Source organism: Phoca vitulina, unplaced genomic scaffold (genome assembly GCF_004348235.1).
Source record: "Phoca vitulina isolate PV1807 unplaced genomic scaffold, GSC_HSeal_1.0 scaffold84, whole genome shotgun sequence".
In the NCBI taxonomy this organism is placed as follows: Eukaryota; Metazoa; Chordata; class Mammalia; order Carnivora; family Phocidae; genus Phoca; species Phoca vitulina.
In genome coordinates this window covers 2,975,349-2,986,066 of record NW_022589787.1, presented here as the reverse complement: position 1 = coordinate 2,986,066, position 10,718 = coordinate 2,975,349, and the positions used below count along the sequence as shown (strand labels likewise).

Below are 10,718 nucleotides of genomic sequence, written 5' to 3'. Positions count from 1 at the left end.
TGTATTTGATAATTTTACCCTTCCCTTTTTTGTTTTCTCTTTCTCTTACAGTGTTTACCATGATATTCATCACCATTAAGTTTTTTTTTTTTCATTTTAAATGCTTTTGAAATATTAAACTAGAGTTTTTGTCTTTAGTTTTGGTTTTCCCAGAAGGAGACCATGAGAAGAGGATTCAGGTGAAATAGTTTATTTGAAATATGGAGGAAACACATGGGGGGATGATGGAAGTAACTGAGGCAAAGGAAGGAAAGACAGGCAATTGAGTACATTATCAATAATGTTACCTTTCTGGGTAACCAGAGCATAGTCTTCCTGGAGAACTTCAGACACTAAAGCAAAGATGCTGTCCAGAATGATTGGGCATTTGAGCATGCTTACTTCAGCATCACCTATACTAAAAATTGGAATGATACAGAGAAGTTTAGTGTGGCCCCTGCACAAGGATGGCTTGCAAATTTGTGATGCACTCCATAAAGGGTGTTTGAACTAGGTATTTTAAAATTTCCATTATTGATTGAGGTTTGCTCCAGGAGAGCTTTCATTCTAAGGCACTTCTCCAACTCTGGAAGTAGAGAAGCCGAACTCTAGCAGCCAGAAAATGTCCTTGGCAATGACATGGAAATGCTGAAAGTGGGGCAGGTAGATGCCAAACATGGTGGAGAAGGGGCACTCACAGTGTCACCTTTTTCATCACATTTTTACATTTCACATTTTATATTTCTTTTTGTCACTTTTTTTCTGGCAGGTTTTATTATTTGGTGGCATGCTATTATGTTAATATAAATATGTTCCCAAGTCCTTGCTTTGTTTTATTAGAAGAACCTTACGTGGAAGCAGCAATGATTCAGGGTGGCTCTCAAGTTCATGGCTCAAGGCACACTCTTGCACCCAGAATTTCTCTATTTCTTCTGGGGTCTGTTTTGGTAAGATTATTTTCTTCAAGAAATTGTAAATTAAATAAATAAAAGTATATCTCAATTTTTGCAGAATTAGAACAAAGATTTTTATGATAACATCTTATTTTTTAAATTTCTTCAATATCTGTAGTGATACTTCATATTTTATTTCTAAATATTGATTGTGTGTGATGTATTTTTATTCTTACTGAAATCTCACCAAGAGTTTCATCATTTTTTATTTGTCTTTTCAAATAATAAACTTTGGCCTTGCTAATAATTATCTTTATTATACGTTTGTTTTCTATTTATTTGATCTCTGCTATAATCACTCATTATTTTTATCTTCTACTTTTTCAAATTGGATTTTTTTCTCTACCTTCATGGAATGTACATTTAGTTAATAATTTTTCAGTCTTTTTTTTCTTTTCAAATGTAAGTATTTGTGGTAACTTTTCTCCTAATAATTTTTAGCTGTATCCCACAAATTTGATATATAGATTTTTTAGAGTTTGCTTCAAATTTTTCAAAATCCTTATATTTTCTCTGATCCATGAGTTAATTTTCAAGAAAATCTTTTGTCATTGATTTCTAAATTAATTGTATTTTATTTAAGAAACATGCTTTAGGGGCGCCTGGGTGGCTCAGTCGTTAAGCGTCTGCCTTCGGCTCAGGTCATGATCCCAGGGTCCTGGGATCGAGCCCCGCATCGGGCTCCCTGCTCCGCAGGAAGCCTGCTTCTCCCTCTCCCACTCCCCCTGCTTGTGTTCCCTCTCTCGCTGTGTCTCTCTCTGTCAAATAAATAAAAAAAAATCTTAAAAAAAAAACAAACATGCTTTATATTATTTCATTCCTTTGAAATGTATTGAGCTAGGCTTTAAGACAACATTACATTTGTAAATATTTTACATAGTCTTACAAAAACATGTATTCTGTATTCATTGGGTGAATTAATGTCCTTATATAAGGTCAGTTTTGTTAATAGTACTGCTCAAATTTTCTTCAACTTCACTGTTATTTTGTCTGTTTTGTTTGTTTGTTTGTTTGTTTTTTAAAGATTTTATTTATTTATTCATGAGAGAGAGAGAGAGAGAGAGGCAGAGGGAGAAGCAGGCTCCCAAGGAGCAGGGAGCCCGATGCGGGACTCGATCCCAGGACCCTGAGATCATGACCTGAGCCGAAGGCAGATGCTTAACCATCTGAGCCATCCAGGCGCCCGTGTTTGTTTGTTTTTACAAATAAATGTTTCAGAGTCTTTTTTAGTGAATTGGACACTTTTTCATTCTATAGTATCCATTTGATCCCAAGTAATGATATTGCCTTAAAGTTTATTAAAGTCTTACCAATTTTGTTAAAGTATAGCTATATCACTTTCCCTTTGGGGTACCATTTCAGATATATTTTTCCTTATTATTTTTCATCTTTTTTTTATTATGTTCAGTTAGCCAGCATATAGTACATCATTAGTTTTTGATGTAGTGTTCAATGATTCATTAGTTGTGTATCTTTCTATTAAGATGACTCAGACATGAAATTGTCTTTTTTGAGTAAAAATATTCAATATTGTAAAAAAAATCTAATAAATCTGAGAATCACTGTCTTTTAAGTGGATTTTTTAGTCTAGCCATATTTAATGAAATTCTTAATATTTAAATTTAAGCCATATGAAATTGCCATTTTTATGTAGTCACATTAAAGATATCCTCATTAGTATTATTTTGGGTGCTTTCTCCAGAGAAATAAGGCAAGCAAAGAAAGAAAGGTCAAAAGTATCATTATTTTCAAGTACTATAATACATACATAGAAACCTGAGTAAACTGAAGCAGATATTAGAAATTATTTTTAACAGTTTACAAAGATGCTTAGCTGCTTACTTAATATATGTTCCAATGGAAGCCTTTTAAATCATCAAGAAGAATATAAAAATACAAAAATAATGTCCTTTCACATTAGACAATCAACAAAATACCTTAGAGTAAATGTAAGTACTCTGTAGCACCTTAATGAAGATAATCACAAAATATCATTGAATGATGACATTTATTGAAATGTCATTTACTGAAACATTTATTTGTAAAAACAAACAAACACGGGTGCCTGGGTGGCTCAGATGGTTAAGCGTCTGCCTTCAGCTCAGGTCATGAAAAATATTTTTTTTCAAGAAGACTTGAAAAAAAAGAGAGAATAGATACATCTGGATGGAAAAACACATTGAAACTATGACAATTTTCATAGGTCTTATTTACTATGTCTAAATAGATTAGCAAACACTAAATTATAGTGTTAGAGTTCTGTATAACACTTCTGCTTTCATCTACAAGGTATGGGACATACTCTGCAATAAGTTGCAACATATATTAGGCAGCACACTAGTTAAAAAGGAGAGGAAGTTCTGCTTTTAATTTTGTGGACTTGCAAACCCTTTCTGAAGCACTGACATTGGAACTTTCATATATGTGACTGTTTGTATACTTTGCTATGATTTTTGGCATTTATTTTAACAGAACATAAGAAGAAAGATGAAGGAAAAAAAGTGCTCACAGCCATACAGAGAAAAATGTTCTTTTTGGAGAATGAATTAAACTTGCAAAATTTCACTTTCTGTTGGTATTAATTTATATTCAGGGGACAGAAATATATTATTTAATATTAGTTTTACTTCTCTTAGATTATTATTCCTAAAAGTTTCTCTACTATTTTTTATATGTCATCCCATAATCAATCTCTCCTCCATGTACAGTCCAGTGTGATATTTTATTTATTTTGGTTTTTTTAATATTTATTTATTTATTTGAGAGAGAAAATTAGAGCACAAGTGGGAGGAGGGGCAAAGGGGGAGGGAGAGGGAGAGAGAATCTTCAGCAGACTCCCCAGTGAGCACAGAGCCCAATGTGGGCCTTGGTCCCAGGACCCTAATATCATGACCTGAGTAGAAATCAAGAGACAGAAGCCCAACTGACTGAGCCACTCAGGTCCCCCAGTGTGATATTTTAAAGCTAAACAAAAAGAAATCACACCAATCCCTATGTGATTGCTATCATTCCCTATGACTTCCCTTTACAGTTAGAATAAAATGAAAATATAAATGCAACCCCCATGAGCCTACATGATCTAGCCACTCTCTTTCTCTCCTTCCTCAACAGCTATCCTTTTCCATCTCAACCACCATTGTCCCATAACTGAAAGATTCAGTGATAGTGAATGAGGCACAGGAACCATGTCTTGGGTCTTCCCATGAAGTAATGATGGAATCTCCTAGAGCCATCCCATGGCCCTGAGGAGAACTGGCCTGAAGATGGCTTGAACACCACAGTTGACAGATGGAAAGATGCAAGAACTGTTAACAAGCCAAACCTGGAGAAACACTTGCTCCAGTATTCTTGTTCTGTAAAATAGTAATTCCTTATTGTATAAGCCAAAAAAGCTTACCTAAGACAGTTGGGCATCAGAAAACATTCATCAAAGGGGGATAATTGGATAAAATAAAATAGATGTAAACTTTTGAGTTATGGAACCATAGAAAAAGCAACTATGTAGACTGAGAAAGTGCAATGGCAAAGGCGCCAATTGTCTGATAGATACAGAAGAGATTCCAGACTCACAGGAAGCAAAAATAACAGAGGCAAGAATGAGAACTGGGACAGAAACTGGGAGATTTGTTGAAATAAGTATATGAAAAAGCTAGCCCTACCTTTTTTTCTCCTATGCCCCATGCCCACAGCCAGACATTTTCATAGAAGCATAAACTAGGAGGATCTTTTGCTGAGGAAAATGAACAAATAGGCACAAATAGAAATCCATTAAATTTTTGTTGAAAGAATGAATGAGCACTTCCTAAAACTTAACATATGCTGCACCATAATGCACAGTAACTGATAGAAGCAGCAGTCAAAAAAGTCAGGAAGAATATATCAGATTTGAAGAATGACCACATCCACATATATATATATATAAAACACTGCATGTTACAATTCCAGAATATGGGGTGCCTGGGTGGCTCAGTTGGGTAAGCGTCTGCCTTTGGCTCAGGTCATGATCTCAGGGTCCTTGGATTGAGCCCTGCATTGGGCTTCCTGCTCAGTGGGGAGTCTGCTTTTCCCTCTCCCTCTGCCCCTCCCCCTGCTCATGGTCTCTCTCTCTCTCTCTTTCACTCTCTTTCTAATAAGTAAATAAAATCTTAAAAAAAATAATTCTAGAATATACACTATTTTTAGGTATACATAGAACATTTACTAAAATTAAATATAATGGGAGCTAAGGAAAGTATTAATACATTTAGAAGAATTAAAACTACATCTTACATTTTTTTTACCTCAGTGAAATTAAATTTAGATTATCAACAATCCTCCTCTCCTACCTTCCCTCTGCTCACAAATGACTAGAATGTAGTTACCCATTTGGGAATTAAGACAGTGCTTTTAAATAATGCATGAGGGAAATAAAAAATAACAATGGAAAATTTTAAAATATGAACCAAATGATAATATAAATAAAAGATATCAAATTTATGATATGTAACTGAAGCTATGCTGATAGAGAATAGATCATCCGAAATGCATAAAAAAACAAGAAAAGTTAAAGATCAATAATCAAATCAGGGATTTCTGCTTCCAGTCAAGAAAGAGTTTTAAAGACTGGATTTAACCTCTTATCTGAAACAAAGGAAAATCAGACAGAAAAGTATAAAACAATGACTTTTAAGACACTGAAATTAGATAATAAAGGAAGTAATTGCTGAGAGATAGAAAATACATGGGGGCGGGGGGGCGCCCCTGACTGGGTGGCTCAGTCACTTAAGTGTCCGCCTTTGGCTCAAGTCATGATCCCAGGGCCCTGGGAAGGGGATCCAGCCGTGCACTGGGGAGCCTGCTTTTCCCCTCTCCCTCTGTTGCTCCCCTGGCTTGTGCTCTCTTGCTTTCTCTGTAAATAAATAAATAAAATCTTAAAAAAAAAAAAAAAACAAGAAAAAAAACACACAGAGTAAGCTTATAATTGCTCCCACTGTCAATGCCTTGACAGAGTTGTTAAGAGAACTAGGAAAATTTATTTTTTATTTTTTATTTTTTTATTATTATGTTCAATTAGCCAACATATAGTACATCATTAGTTTTTGATATAGTGTTCAACGATTCATCAGTTGCGTATAACACCCAGTGTTTTGAGTTGAGGAGATGGAGCCCAAAATCTGGAGAGACCAAAGCAGAGGAATTAGCAATATAGAATCTATAGATATTAAAGGATAGTAAAAACATATTAAGAACAACTTCATGCCAATGAACTTGGCATTTTAAATTCCTTTAAAGACATACAAAGCTAAACCAGGATAAAATGGAGAATATGAATAGCCTTGTCTGTACTAAAGAAAAAGAGTTAGTAGTTAAAAATCTTCTCCCCTCAACAAACAAACAAACAAACAAGCACTCCAGGTTCAGAGCTTCACTTGTGAATTTTACCAATAACTTTAAAAAAAATACAAGTTCTACACAAAATCTTTCAAACATTGAGGAGCAGGGAATGTTTCCCAAATCATTCTATAAAGTCAACTTTACCATGATACTGAAAACCAGAAAATGGCATTGCAAAGTAAGAAAACTATAAACCAATATTCCTCATTAATATAGATACAAATGTCCTAAACTAAATTTTAGAAGATTATATTTAACAATATATATAAAGAGGGTAATACATCATTATCAAGTAGAGTTTATAACAGAAATGCAAGGTTGTTTTATTATTCTAAATAAGGGATCAGCAAATTATTTTTTTTAAGGCCAGCTAATAAATATTTTAGGTTATGGCTATATAGTCTTTGTCACAACTGTTCAATTCTTCCACTGTAGCATGAAAATAGCTATATACAATACATAAATGGATGGCATGGCTGTGTCCCTAAAGAAAAAAAAAATTCACAAAAACAGGCAGCAGGACCTTGGGCTATAGTTTGCTGACCACTGTTCCAAATCATTCAATTTAAATCATCATATTAACAAATAAAAAGAGAAAAACAGGGGCACCTGGGTGGCTCAGTTGGTTAAGCGGCTGCCTTCGGCTCAGGTCATGATCCCAGAGTCCTGGGATCGAGCCCCGCATCGGGCTCCCTGCTCAGCAGAGAGCCTGCTTCTCCCTTTCCCTCTGCCTGCCGCTCTGCCTACTTGTGCTATCTCTCTGTCAAATAAATAAATTAAAAAAAATAAAAATAAATTAAAAAAAAAAGAGAAAAACAATATGATGAACTCAATAGATGGAGAAAAAGCACTTGAACAAAATTTACATCCATTCCTACTAAAAATTTCAGCGAAACAAAAATAATTAAAGGGAATTTCCTTTCCTGAAAAAGGACATCTACCAAAAAGCTACAGAGCTGGCATCACAATAGTGAAAGACTGAATGTTTGACTCCTCAAATTAGGATAAATTCAAGCCTACCTACTCTTACCACTTCTGTTAAACATTATAATGAAGATTCTAATCACTTACAATAAGGCTAAAAAATGAAATTCAAATTCATCAAATTTGAAAGGAAGAAGTATAATCATCATTATAGACACAGGATCATTTATATGGGATAATGTGATCCTCAAAAATCTACTAGATATCTTAAGAGAGTTTAATGAGATTGAAGGATATATGAATATAAAAAAATCTTTTTGTTTCTACTGATAATGACTGATTAAAATTGAGATATAAAATAAAACTCAACTTTTAAATAGTATCAAAACCTATGAAATACTTCAGACAAATTTGACAAAATATGTAAAACAATATACACTGAAAACCACAAATACTGTTGATAGAAATCTTAGAGGAACTAAATAAATGGGTCAGAAGACTCCTAAAATTGATCTTAGAATGAAAGCAATCACAATGAAAATCTCCTCATGTTCTTTGTAGAAATTGACAAAGTAATACTAAATTTCCTATGGTATGTAAAGCCAATAATTTAGAAAAATAAGATCAAAAGCGGAAGACTAATATTACTTGATTTCAAGACTCATAAAACTTTAATAATCAAGACAATGTGGTATTTGTGAGGAGACAGAAAATTACATCAAAGTAATAGAACAGAAAGTCTGTAAATAGACACATGCATACATGGAAAAATGAATTTTTTTTTGAAAAATAATTCTTAATGAAAACACAAGGCGACTGATTTCTGTGCATTGATTTTGTATCCTGCCACATTGCTGAATTGCTGTATGGGTTCTAGTAACTTGGCGGTGGAGTTTTTGGGTTTTCCAAATAAAATAGCATATCGTCTGCGAAGAGGGAGAATTTGACTTCTTTGCCAATTTGAATGCCTTTTATTTCTTTTTGTTGTCCAATGGCTGAGGCTAGGACTTCTAGTATTGTGTTGAACATAATGGTGGTATTAAGGAGGGCACTAGTTGTGATGAGCACTGGGTGTTATACACAACTATTGAGTCATTGAACACTATATCAAAAACTAATGATGTACTATATGTTGGCTAACTGAACATAATAAAAAAAAATTTTTTAAATAAAAGTGCCTGTAGAGCAATAGCTCTGAAATTTTATGCCCTAAGATTCTTTTTCTACTGCAGTTTTCACTTTTGAAATATTATTATAAACAACCTCTTGGTAAATAAATTTTATTAACAAATAAAAAGAAAAGAAAACACAAAGGCAAATCAGTAGAGAAAGGATTATCTTTTCAAAAATATTGCAGAACAATTAGATATCTAAGTGTAGAAACAAATAAACTTCTATCTTTATGCTATATATGAAAATTAACTAAGAATGAATCACAGATTTAAATATGAAACCTAAAACTCTATAGCTTCCACAAGAAAACATAGGAGAAAGCTTTTGTACTGACCTTGGGGGAGGCCAAGGTATCTCTGATATGACAGTAACAGCATGGTCCACAATAGAAGAAAAATTTGATGAATGGATTTCATACAAACAAAAGCTTCTCTTTGAAAACATTTTTAAGAAAATTAAAAGAGAATCCTCAGAATTGCAGAAAATATTTTCAAAGAATGTATTTTATTAAAAACTTACAAGAAAAATATATAAAGACCTTTTAAAACTCAATAATGAGAAACCAGTCAAAATAATTGGCAAAATCTTTAAACAGGTACTTCACCAAAGAATGTAAACACATGAAAAGATGTTCAAAATTACAGCTTATTTAAAGAAATAAAAATTAAAACCACAATGAGATACCACTACACACTTTTTAGAATAGTTTGCATTAAAAAGGCTCATGTGTTAGTGAGATTGTGGAAGAAATGGAGCTCTCATTTATTACTGTTAGGAATGTAAAATCATACAATCACTTTATTACACAGTATGCCAATTTCTTATACACTTAAGTGTACTTCTTGCCATATTATCCATGCTTGAAAAGAAAACAAAGAAAAATCACTATTTCTATTCAACACTCACCTGGAAGTTATGACTAAAGCAATAAGGTAAAGGGAAAAAATATAAGGACTATAAAGGAAGAATTAACATGATCATGTACATAAAAAAAACAAAGAAATAATGGAGAGGGAGATTACTAAAATTAATAAGGTAATTTAGCAACCTGGATAGCAGTTCAGTATAGAAAAATAGGTTGTAATGATTATATACGAACAACTGAAAAAAAATAAAATTTAAAAAAGAAACCCCTTACAATATTTTGAAAAACACGTTAAATACAGAGTCATGAATAAATAGTAAGACTGAGACTTAAGACAATAAAAAAAATACCTTCCACCCTCAAAACCAGGAAAATAAACATTATGTAAAAAGTAATCTGCAAGGGCTGAGCCTCTCTGAATCCCAGTGCAAAAGGAGCTTAAAGCCAAGGATGGAGGAGTCATGAGAGGTGTGGGAGTGTGGAAAACACACCTCTGGCAAGCCAGCCTTTACTCTACACATAAGATATCTCCAGAAGAATCTGAAGCCTGTGGCAACTGAAAGGAAATGTAAGAACAAACCTCAAACAGAGCTGAACTCGACTAGTTTAATTGAAACCCTATCATAAAGCCCTAGATGAAGAAAAGGCATACCCATGTCTAGGGATGAAAACTGTTTTTTCATATTTAAGTCTTATACAAAATATACAGCTGTCAACAACAAAAAATATGAGGTATATATGAAGGCAAGAGAAAACACTTTCAAATGGCAGGATTTCCTTCTTTTTATGGTATATATATCACATTTTTAAATTGAATTATCCATCAATGGATACTTAGGTTGTTTCCATGTCTTGAATATTGCAGATAATGCTGCAGTGAACATAAAGGTGCAGATATCAATATAGTGATTTCATTTTCTTCAGGTAAATACCCGTAAGTGGAATTACTAGGTCATATGCAGTTCTATTTTTAATTTTTTGAGGAACCTTTTTACTGTTTTCCATAGTGGCTGCACCAATTTCGTTACCAACAGTGCACAAGGGTTCCCTCTTCCCCACATCCTCTCCAGCATTTGCTATTTCTTGTCTTTTTGATAATAGTATTCTAACAGATGTGAAGTGATGTCTCATTATGGTTTTGATTTATATTTCCCAGGTGATTAATAATATTGAGCACCTTTTCTTGTACTTGTTGGCCATTTTCTTTGGAAAAATGCCTATTCAGTTCCTCTGTCTAGTTTTAATTGGATTGTTTCTTTTCTTGTTATTCAGTTGTATGAGTTCTTTATGGAATTTGGATATTAACCCCTTTCCTGATACATCCTTTGGAAATGTTCTCTCCTGTTCTAGGCTACCTGTGCATTTTGTTGATGGTTTCTCCTTATGTATAAAACATTTTTCTTTGATGTTGTCTCACTTATTTATTTTTGCTTTTGCTGCTTGTACTTTGG

General features: G+C 33.4%; 1 non-coding gene across 1 annotated transcript; it reads left to right on the top strand.

Moving 5' to 3' along the window:
* The first annotated feature begins 373 nt into the window (after positions 1–373).
* On the top strand, positions 374–481 carry LOC116626270. Its single transcript, XR_004298257.1, has one exon. It is a non-coding gene; the product is annotated as a U6 spliceosomal RNA (small nuclear RNA).
* The last annotated feature ends 10,237 nt before the right edge of the window (positions 482–10,718 follow it).